This window comes from Equus przewalskii, chromosome 17, assembly GCF_037783145.1.
Source record: "Equus przewalskii isolate Varuska chromosome 17, EquPr2, whole genome shotgun sequence".
Classification (NCBI taxonomy): Eukaryota; Metazoa; Chordata; class Mammalia; order Perissodactyla; family Equidae; genus Equus; species Equus przewalskii.
In genome coordinates this window covers 61,723,905-61,736,371 of record NC_091847.1, presented here as the reverse complement: position 1 = coordinate 61,736,371, position 12,467 = coordinate 61,723,905, and positions in this window count along the sequence as shown.

The window sequence follows — 12,467 nt, the reverse complement described above, 5'->3', positions numbered from 1 at the left end:
TAAAGTTTGTTATATATTATTCTTAAGAATATTATTATATCTGCTATTAAATATTTATATATTTATAAAAATACATTGTATCTTTGGCATTTTAAAACTGAGTGATATCAAAGTTACTAGCTTTCTTTTTTAATATTTTGTTTATATGATTTATGAATATTGATACATTTTGTATAGTTCATTTGTCTTCACTATTACAGGTAATTATAATAAATAGATTTCTTTATCCATTCTCTTATTGGGGGACAAATGTTTCCAAATGATTGCCAACACAGATAAGGCTGCAATAAAAATTTTGTAGATTATACAATTACATTAATCAATTAATTTCCCTCTGTACAAATCTCCTTACAAAATATTTCATGTAGTTTTTAACATGAGCTAAGTCATGTGCATCATAAAGATATGGTTATATATCTACCTGAACAGAAATGGCCGTAATTTAACACTTTTCTGGAATATCGTAAATAATTATGGAAATTTTTATTTAGGAAAGAGGAGCCTTTAATAACCCTAATTCTCCTGGTTCTGTGGTTAATTCTCACATGCCTCTGCATGGAGTCTTCTTCTACAGTTTATGTATATTAGATTATCGACTTCATTTTATACTACATGTTAATCTAGGCCTTGAACAGAAAACTGAATGGATTTAATGTATCCAGGGACAAAAGCAGCATGATTTGAGAAATATTCATCCCCATTTTTGTGTGGCTTTTGGCCTTGAACCTCTGCCTCTGGCACAATCTAGAACATGAACCAGGCATATCCACTTAGAATAGCTCATCGGCTAGAGCCTAATAGGTTCCCTGGATCAATATAAATAGCTTGAAGTGAATTGGAGGAAAGAAAGATCTTGTAGCTGATGGACCAGATGGTATAGCATAATCTTTGAATTCAGCTATTTCATTGTTCAAATCATGGCCCCAGCAATTATGAGTTGTGTGACTTTGAGCAAATCATTTAACCACAAACCTTTAGTTTCTTCATCTATGAAATGGTGATGACGGTTTCAAGTTTAACCCATTGGTAAATAATAGTGATGGCTAACATGTAGTGAATGTTCATTTATTCCAGGCACTGCAGTACGTGCTTCTACTGCATGTATTTGCTTCATGCTCTCATAACTTGATAAAGCAATTGCTTCTAAAGTCCCCACTAAACAGATAAGGAGGTGAAAGTACATAAAAACAAAATGAATTGTGGAACATTACAAAGCTACAATATGGCAAAGATGCAGTACAACCCAAGTCATTTTGGATCCATGTCCATCACTCTTAACACTCTTAATCTGTTGAGAAATTGTGACTCTTGACCTGTACCTTGAATTTAATCCTCTATATTGAAATGTATTGTCTCCAGCTGCTGTCTGCAGAAACCTCAAAAGTAAAGGTTCACAAAGTACTTTTTAGTCATTCAAATAACAAAGGAAAAAATATTACATTGGGAGTCCTAAACCAGGTGTTAGCTTCAGTATTGCTCTAATTCACAGAAGGCCTTGAGAAATTTTCTTAGCATTTGTGGGTCCCAGCTTTCCTCTTTTTTAAGCAGAAGTTGAAAAGTTCAACTTTCAAGCTAGCTTGAAAATGTGTAATAAATTCAAATGTATTTTCATAAAAATATATACTCAATATATACATCTTCTGCTATATTTTATAAAAAACATAATTCAGAAATATATGGGAAACAAAAATCAACACTATTATATTATTTTGAAAATCGTCTTACAACTTTTATATGACATATGAAATGTCATTCACTTTCTTTTACAACACAATCATTTGTCTTATTTGAGCAAATTCATTTATAAGGAGGGTTTTACACCAAGATGTTAAAGAAAAGCTGTTTTTTTTTAAAAAAAAAAAGTATGTAGGTGAAGAATGTGAGATCAGCTGCAGATTTTCCATATTCTGCTGCTTATTATGAAGTTCACCTTTTTACTGCTCCAGATTTGACAATTTCGTTGACACTGAGGTGCAGATATGCAAGAAAGATAACAACCTCAGCATTCTTGGCCTGAAGTTCTTCTCTCAGAATACATTCCTGATGCTCATCGATGGTCTCTTGGATGCCCACACATCAATACCATCTGTTAAGTTGATAACATATTAAACAAAATAAACTTCTATTCTGGCAATTTACACAGCACCAGGAGTAACATTTTGAAAGAGGCTTTAAGTGTTCTATGATACTGAAGCCATATTTTTTTTAATTTGAAGACATCTGCAGACTCTGAAGAAAATAATGCCTTACAGTTGGGGCAAAAGGAAGATGATTGGTTGGCAGAAATAGGTTATGAATATGCATAAAATTATTAAAGTTGCAGAAGATGTCAAATGACAACAGCATGATAAATTAAATTTTTAAAAGTGGAACCTGGGTGATTCCCCAAATTTGTGACTTCAAACTAAATAATAAAAACAAAATAAATTCAAATGCAAGATAAAATGAAGTAAAAATAATGAAATCTTTTAACTAGCTCCAGATATTTTGAAGTAGAGCTATTTTAGCATTATAAAAATATTGTCGTTTTGGGATACATTACCAAGATGGCAGGAAAGGAGGGCCCTGAGTTTCCCTTCTCCCACAGATATACTGCATACACAGCTACACATGAATCATTTCCCTCTGAGAGTAAACCAGACTCTAACTAGTTGAGTTACGCTTTCACATTGAGCAACTGAGAAAATACTCACAACAAAACAGGTAAAAAAGGCTGACTCATCTCAGCTTAAGGAACAAATATAGCCTGAAAGTAGAAGGACATAAAAGATATTACAAGCAAATATAAACCAAAAGAAAGCATGGGGAGCTATACTTATATCAGTCAAAGAGACCTTAAGCCAAAAAAGGTCACAAAAGGCAAAGAAAGTCATTATATAATGACAAAGGGGTCAATTCATCAAGAAAATATAACAGTTGTAAATATTTATGCCCCCAACATGAGTATCTAAATATATAAAGTAAATATTAACAGGTGTGAAGAGAGAGATAGACAGCAATACAATAGCAGGAGATTTCATTACCCCACTTTCAATAATTGATAGATAATCCAGACAGAAAATAAATATGGAAATACTTGACTTAAACTACGTGTTAGACCAGAGGGAATTAACGCACATATATAGAACATTCTGTTCAGTAGTAGCAGAACACATATTCTTCTCAAGCTCACATGGAACATTCTCCAGGATAGATCATATTTTAGGCCACAAAACAAGTCTTAAAAAATTTAAGAATATTGAAGTCATATCAAGTATCCTTCAGACCACATGGTAGGAAATTAGAAATCAATTATAAGAGGAAAATTAGAAAATTGAGAAATAGGTGGAGATTTAACATGTTCCTGAACAATCGAAGAGTCAAAGAATAAACCAAAAAGCAAATAAAAAATATCTTGAGACAAATGGAAACACACAACCAAAACTTATGAGAAGCAGTAAAAGCAGTTTTAAGAGGGAAGTTTATAGTAATAAACATCTACATTAAGAAAAAAGAAAGGTCTGAAATAAACAACCTAACTTTATACCTCAAGGAACTAGAAAATGAACAGAAAACTAAACTGGAAAGTTAGTAGAAGGGAATAAATAAAATCAGTGTAGAAATGCATGAAATAAAGAAAGACAATAGAAAATATCAATGAAACTAAGAACTGTTTTTTTGAAAAGATATACAAAATTGACAAAACTTTAGCTAGACTAACTAAGAAAAAAAGAGAGAAGACCCAAATAAATAAGATCAGAATTGAATGAGAAGACATTACAACTGATACCACAGAACACAAAAGATCCTAAGAAATTACTATGAACAATTATGTGGCAACAAACATGGCTAACATAGAAGAAGTTGATAAATCCCAACAAATATACAACCTAAATAGACTGGGTCATGAAGAAACAGAAGATCTGAACAGACCAATAATGAATAAAGAGATTGAAGCAGTAATCCAAAATCTCCCAACAAAGAAAAGTCCAGATGGCCGCATTGGTAAATTCTAGCAAACATTTTAAAAAGGAATTCATACCAATCCTTCTCAAATTCTTCCAAAAAATTGAAGAGGTGGGGCCACTTCTAAACTCATTTTTCAAGGCCAGCATTACCCTGATATCACAACTAGACAAGGACACGACAAGAAAAGAAAATCACAGGGCAAGATCCTTGACAAACATAGATGCAAAAGTCCTCAATAAAATATTAACAACAACAAAAACATCAACAGCACATGAAAAGGAAAGGATTGTACATCATGATCAAGTGGGTTTTAATCCTGGGATGCAAGGATACTTCAACATACACAAATCAATAAATGCGATACAGCACATTAAGAGAATTAAGGATAAAAATCATATGATCATCTCAATAGATGCAGAAAACCATTGAAAAAATTCAACATTCTTTCATGATAAAAACTCTTAACAAATGTAGAATAAGTAGAATGTAACTCAACCATAATAAAGGCCACAAACAACAAGCCCACAGCTAATATCATACTCAACAGTGAAAAGCTTTCTAAGATCAGGAAGATCAGGAACAAGATAAGGATGCCCATTCTTGCCACTGCAATTCAACATAGTACTAGAAGACCTAGCTGGAGCAATTAGACAAGAAAAGAAAAGGCATAGAAATCAGAAAAGAAGAATGTTGTCTCTGTTTGCCAGTGGCCAGATCTTATATACAGGCATAGCTCATTTTATTGCACTTCCTTTTATTGCACTTCACAGATAGAGTCATGTGCTGCATAATGATGTTTCAGTCAGTGACGGACCACATATATGATGGTGGTCCATGAGATTAGTACCATATAGCCTAGGCTATACCATCTAGGTTTGTGTAAGTGCACCCTATAATGTTCGCACAACAACATCTGCTAATGACACATTTCTTAGAACATATTCCAATTGTTAAGCAACACATGACTGTATTGCATTTTTTACAAGACCCTTCACTAGCAAAAAGATTATGACTTGCTGAAGGCTCAGATGATGGATAGCATTTTTCAGCCATAAAGATTTTTTAATTAAGGTATATACATTGTCTTTTTTAGAAATAATGCTATAGCACACTTAATAGACTACAGTATAGTGTAAACATAAATTTTATACGTACTGAGAAACAAAAAATTTGTGTGACTCGCTTTATTGTTAGAACTAATAAATTCAATAAAGCTGCAAGATAAAAAATATTCAAAAATCTGTTGTGTTTTTATACAGTAATAACAACCTCTGGGAAGAGAAATTAAGAAAACAATCCTACTTACAATAGCATCAAAAATAATAAATTAGGAATGAATTTAACCAAGGAGATGAAAGATCTATACACTGAAAACTATAAATCACTGATAAAAGAAGTTGAAGACACTAATAAATGGAAAGATATCTCATGTCCATGGATAAGAAGAATTAATATTGTTAAAATGTCCATACTACTCAAAGCAATCTACGTATTCAGTGCAATCTCTATCAAAATTTACACTGAGATATTACCTTTACCTGTTAAGATGTATATTATCAAAAAGACAAGAGATAAATGTTGACAAGAATGTGGAGAAAAGGAACACATGTACACAGTTAGTTGGAAAGGAAATGGGTACAGCCAGTAGGGAAAACAACTTTAGGGTACTCAAGAGATTAAAAAGTAGAACTACCATTTGATCCATCAACCCTACTTCCGTGTACACACCCAAGGGAAACAAAATCACTATCTCAAGGAGACATCTGTACTCTCATGTTCGTTACATCATTATTCATAATAACAAGATATGGAAACAACCTGGGTATCTAGCAACAGATCAGATAGTGGATGAATAAAATGTGCATATATGCATATATATATTCAGCCTTAAAAAATAAGGAAATTTTGTCATTTATGACAATATAGATGAATGTGGAGGGTTAAACAGAGAAAGACAAATACTTCATGATATCATATATATGTGAAATTTTTAAAAAGTCACACTCATATTCATCATTGCTGATCGTCAGGGAAATGCAAATCAAAACTACAATAAGATATCACCTTACACCCATTAGAATGACAAAAATAACTAAAACTGATAGTAACAAATGTTGGAGAGGTTGTGGAGAAAAAGGAACCCTCATACACTGCTGGTGGGAATGCAAACTGGTGCAGCCACTATGGAAAACAGTATGAAGATTCCTCAAAAAATTAAAAATAGAACTACCATACAACCCAGCTATCCCACTACTGGGTATCTATCCAAAGAGCTTGAAGTCAGCAATTCCAAAAGTCCCATGCACCCCAATGATCATTGCAGCGTTATTTACAATACCCAAGACGTGGAAGCAACCTGAATGCCCATCAACAGATGATTGGATAAAGAAGATGTGGTATACATATACAATAGAATACTACTCAGCCATAAAAAGAACAAAATCGTCCTATTTGCAACAACATGGATGGACCTTGAGGGAATTATGTTAAGTGAAATAAGCCAGATAGAGAAGGACAATCTCTGTATGACTCCACTCATATGAGGAATTTAAAAATGTGGACAAAGAGAACAGGTTAGTGGATACCAGGGGAAAGGTGGGGTCGGGGGTGGGCACAAAGGGTGAAAGGGTGCACCTACAACACGACTGATAAACAATAACGTACAACTGAAATTTCACAAGATTGTAGCCTATCATTAACTCAATAAAAATTTTTTTAAAAAGTCACACTCATAGAAACAGTATAATTGTGGTTGCTAGGGGTAGCCAGGTGGGGAAAATGAGGGGTAGGTAAAAAGATACAAACTTTCAGTTGTCAGAAAAGTAAATTCTGAAGATCTCCTAAAGTATAGCATGGTAACTATAGTTGATAATATTCTATGGTATAATTCAAATTTGCCAGGAGAGTAGACGTTCAGCATTCTCACCAAAAAAAAAAAAAAAGAAAGAAAAGAAATTAACCATGGAAGGTAATGGATGTGTTAATTAACTTGATTGTGGAAGCCCTTTCACGAGGTATATGTATATCAAGTCACCACATTGTATACTTTAAATATATTACAGTTTTATTTGGCAATTTTACCTCAATAAAGCTGGAAAAAAGGTGAAACATTTTGTCACTTGGATTATCTATTTAAGGGTTATTTTTTTCTGATTAGTTTAGTGATCCATGGGTAAATCATGACCAGATTAAGCTACACTGAAGTGTTATTTTTCAAAATATGACGTCCTATTGCTTTAGGAAAAAGAATTGTCTCATATTTCATCAGCATGTTTATAACATTTTTTAGCCATATTTAGTGACTAGTTATAATTCTCGTTTAATGATTCCAGAACTATAATAAGAAAGTGTGAAAATCAGCTTATATTATTACCATATGCTTAGGATATCTATTATTGATTAGTTTCTGGTTTTATTTACAAATATTCAGCTAAGTAAAGGCGTAGTGAACGTGGTTAGCTAATTACTATCAGGTTGTAGAAAATTCAATGCTCCTTGTGATTCAAATATGTGGAAAACCTTAACAGCTGTAAGTTGTTATTCTTTTAGTTTTATATAGTCAATATTAATTAAACATATTAATGTGTTTTCCCCCTAGTAACCATTTTGGAATATATAACTGGCTAATTGTCTTTATTAAAGAGATGTCTGTATAATCATTGCTACAGTAAAGTCATAATCAAGTAGACACCATCAGGTTTCCTTTGCAAATGGCCTTATTTTTAGACTCTCCTGAAATATATCATTTCATAGATTTAATTTCAATGTCAGCCTAACTAGTATGAAGCCATTCAGTAACACTTTTATAACCAGTAGGAAGTCCTTAGTATATGTGTGTGTGAGAGAGAGAAATTACATCAAAAAGCTAATTATACTTCTATCTCTCTGTGTTAAGAATGGCCACAGGTGTCTGGGATATATTATTTCAAACTGGATATGGAAAAATCATAGATATAACTTTGTCTCATTCCTTATTGCTTTGTATAAATCTAAGTTAACTTCAACTGTAGGAGTGTTGATAGAATCAGAATCATCTGCGAAACTTTTTCCACCTTGTGGCAGTAGTTCTCAAATTGTTGTCTCCAGATCAGCAACCTCAGCATCACTTGGGAACTGGTTGGAAATGCAAATTCTTGGGCCTTCACCCTAGTCCTGCTGAATCAGAATGTCTGGGAATGGATTCAGCAATCTATATTTTAATAAGCACTGTATATGTTTCTTATGCATGTTTAAGTTTTGAGAATCACTGCTTTATGCTATTTCCCAATCCCGGACATAACTTTTCAAAAGGGGACCTCCCAAGTGATTTTGATATTCTAATCTATGAAATGGAAATGCTATTCAAATATCTTAATTGTTCTACTCATTTTCATAGAAAGAGAATCACTTTTTATTATTTTATATTTATTAACACAATCAAGGATATATGCATGAAAGTTTGAACATTGTGTCTGTTTACTTTCAAATCAGAGTTGTTTCCTAATACATGTCTTATTAGGTAATATTATAACCATGGATACTAGCGCTTAAGAAAGTGAAACGTGGCAATTCATGGTCATTCAGGTGATTTCTGAAAACTCTCAGCATAGGATAATTTTAATTAGGAGTTTGAACAGATTTATTTGAGAAATATTTTTAGACAGATGCTGTAAATGGAACACTCAAGATCATTGCTCCGTCTTCCTTTCCCTCCACTCATGTTATATCAAGTGAAAAAAACAAATTCCCCCAAAGTATCCTAACTAGTTAATTTCACACCTGGTCACACAGAAACTGCAAAATTAATAGAGAAGATCTCTTTAAGCAATAAATACAACACCTGTAACCATACTGGCAATTTGTGTCATTTTCCTTCGCCAGAAGAAATGAGGCATGAACTTGCAAGGGAAATTTGAGTTAATTGTCATTTATATAATATGCTACCATATCCTGGGTTGTAACACCAATGATGTGGCAATGATCACTGCAGACGGATTGCAAATATAAATTAGCTAGCCATAGGTGAAAACATTATTTTGGAAATAAATATCAAAGATTGATTAAGCCAAACACGGAGGTCTACATCTTATGTTACCTGTTTTAATGCTTAAGTATATTAATGGAGAATACATGCTTATTATTAAAGTAATGGAAAATATTATTTTAAATATTGAGTCTATTCGGGAATATCTAATAATGGTATAGAAATCCTTTGCTTCGTCTCTTGTCCCAAGAGTGAATATATCACCCTGTGTGTATACACCCAAAATGTGAATGCAAACTAAAGTGGCCACAAAATACTTGTAAGTCATTCACATCTGTGTCAAGATCACAATGTGCCCTGGAGGAGAACACACATGAATGGCATTGCCCTGACTTCCATTCTCAGCACTCGCGTGCACAGCCACTGGATGCTGCTGCCTCAGAAATCCGTGAAAACAGTTCTACCAAGTATTTCAACTCACTGCAGGTTATGTGATTGAAAGCACACTTTTAGCTGATGTCACAAGAGAACTTAAATTCATAATTCAGAATACTTGGCATTATTGCTATGATAGATTTTTAGAATGGCAAAGAAGGAAGCAAAGTGCTAAGAAAGAAATTTTTAAAAAATGCTCAATCTTTAAGCATGCTAAATTGGGGAATATTAAGATCAAGAAGTGGAGAGAAAAACAAAGAAACAGATGATGGAGGTTTTTTTGGTTTTTTGTCTTTTTGGTTTTATTTATTTATTTTTTTAATATTTATTTTTTTATTCCAGTAACATTGGATTATAACAATATATAGCTTTCAGATGTACATTGTAATATATTTCGAATTCTGTGTAGATTACATCATGTTCACCATCCAAAAACTAATTATAGTCCCTCACCACACATGTGAGCCCAATCACCCCTTTTGCCCTCCCCCCTCCTCCCTTCCCCTATGGTAACCACCGATCCAGTCTCCATTGCTGTGTGTGTGTTTGTTTGTCGTTGTTTTTATCTTCTACTTATGAGTGAGATCATATGCAATTTGAATTTCTCCCTCTGACTTATTTCGCTTAGCATAATACCCTCAAGCTTCTTCCATGTTGTTACAAATGGCAGGATTTCATCATTTCTTGTGGCTGAGTAGTATTCCATTGCGTATACATACGACAGTTTCTTTATCCATTCATCCCTTAATGGGCACCTAGGTTGCTTCCAAGTCTTGGCTATTGTGAATAATGCTGCAATGAACATAGGGGTGCAAGTATCTTTATGCATTTGTGTTTTCAAGTTCTTTCGATAAATACCCAGCAGTGGAATAGCTGGATCATATGGTAGATCTATTCTTAATTTTCTGAGGATACTCCATACTGCTTTCCATAGTGGCTGCACCAGTTTGCACTCCCACCAGCAGTGTGTGAGTGTTCCATTCTCTCCACATCCTCTCCAACATTTGTTGTTTCCTGTCCTGTTAATTATAGCCATTCTGACAGGAGTGAGGTGATACCTCAGTGTAGTTTTGATTTGCATTTCCCTGATAGCTAATGATATTGAGCATCTTTTCATATGCCTGTTGGCCACCCGTATATCTTCTTTGGAGAAATCTCTGTTCAGATCTTTTGCCCATTTTTTTTTAATGGAGTTGTTGGTTTTTTTCTTGTTGAGATTTATGAGTTCTTTGTATATTTTGGATATTAGCCCCTTATCTGATACGTGGTTTGCAAATATCTTCTCCCAATTGTTAGGTTGTCTTTTCATTTTGTTGATGGTTTCCTTTGCTGCGCAGAAGCTTTTGAGTTTGATGTAGTCCCATTTGTTCATTTTTCTTTTGTTTACCTTGCCTGGTCAGACATGGTACTTGAAAATATGCTGCTACGACCAATGTCAAAGAGCATACTGCCTATGTTTTCTTCTGGAAGTTTCATGGTAATGGGTCTTACATTCAAGTCTTTAATCCATTTCAAGTTGATTTTTGTGCATGGTGTAAGGGAATGGTCTACTTTCATTCTTTTGCATGTGACTGTCCAGTTTTCCCAACACCGTTTATTGAAGAGACTCTCCTTTCTCCATTGTATGCTCCTGGCTCCCTTGTCTAATATTACCTATCCATAAATGTGTTGATTTACTTCTGGGCTCTCGATTCTGCATTCTGTTCCATTGATCTGTGTGTCTTTTTTTGTGCCAGTACCATGCTGTTTTGGTTACTATGGCTTTGTAGTATATTTTGAAATCAGAGAGTGTGATACCTCCAGCTTTGTTCTTTCTCAGGATTCTTTTGGCTATTCGGGCTCTTTCATTGTTCCATACAAATTTTAGGATTCTTTGTTCTATTTCTGTGAAAAATGTTGTTGGAACTTTGATAGGGATTGCGTTGAATCTATAGATTGCATTAGGAAGTATGGACATTTTAACTATGTTAATTCTTCCAATCCAAGAGCATGGAATATCTTTCCATTCCTTGTGTCTTCTTCAATTTCTTTCAACAGCGTTTTATAGTTTTTGGTGTACAGATCTTTCACCTCTTTAGTTAAGTTTATTCCTACATATTTTATTCTTTTTGTTGCTATTGTAAATGGGATTGTGTTCTTAATTTCTCTTTCTGCTACTTCGTTGTTAGTGTATAGAAATGCGACCAATTTTTGTATGTTGATTTTGTATCCTGTGACTTGACTGTACTCATTTATTATTTCTAAAAGTTTTTTAGTGGGTTCTTTAGGGTTTTCTCTATATAAAACCACGTCATCTGCAAAGAGTGACAGTTTCACTTCTTCTTTTCCAATATGGATCCCTTTTATTTCTTTTTCTTGCCTGATTGCTCTGGCTAGGACTTCCAACTCTATGTTAAATAAGAGTCATGAAAGTGGGCATCCTGCCTGGTTCCTGTTCTTAGAAGGATAGCTTTCAGTTTTGCTCCATTGAGAATGATATTAACTGTGGGTTTGTCATATATGGCCTTTATTATGTTGAGGTATTTTCCTTCTATACCCATTTTATTTAGAGTATTTATCATAAATGGATGCTGTATCTTGTCAAATGCTTTCTCTGCATCTATTGAGATGATCACGTGATTTTTATTAGAAGCTGGAGTTTTATATAGGATTAATTATTTCATTGTCATTGTCATTTATCAGGGAGGAAAAACTTTCTCTACCCCCTTAGCATTAGCGGTTGAGGCCTGAAAATTAAATTGATAAAAGACAAATTAACAGAAGAAAGGACAAAGTTTATTCATATAGGTTCACAGAAGCTCACAAAGAAAGTGGCTCATAAAAATGACTAGAAGTTAGAGTTTATATACCATCTTAATAGGGGAAGGCCAGGGGGAGAAAGGTCACATAAAGAAAAACAAATGACTTAGGAAAGACAAATGGAACTTTAGAAGATTTTATGGGAGGTATGATAGTATCGTGACCATTTTTGTTTACTTGATTTCTCATCCAGATGCTGACTTCTTTCTACTGAGAGGAGTCAATTTTCCCTGAAGGGTGATTTATGGAAGTTGAATTTTTTCTTTTTTTGGAAGACTCTGCATTTAGACAGATAAGGAAATGGGGTTAGCGTTCAGACAAA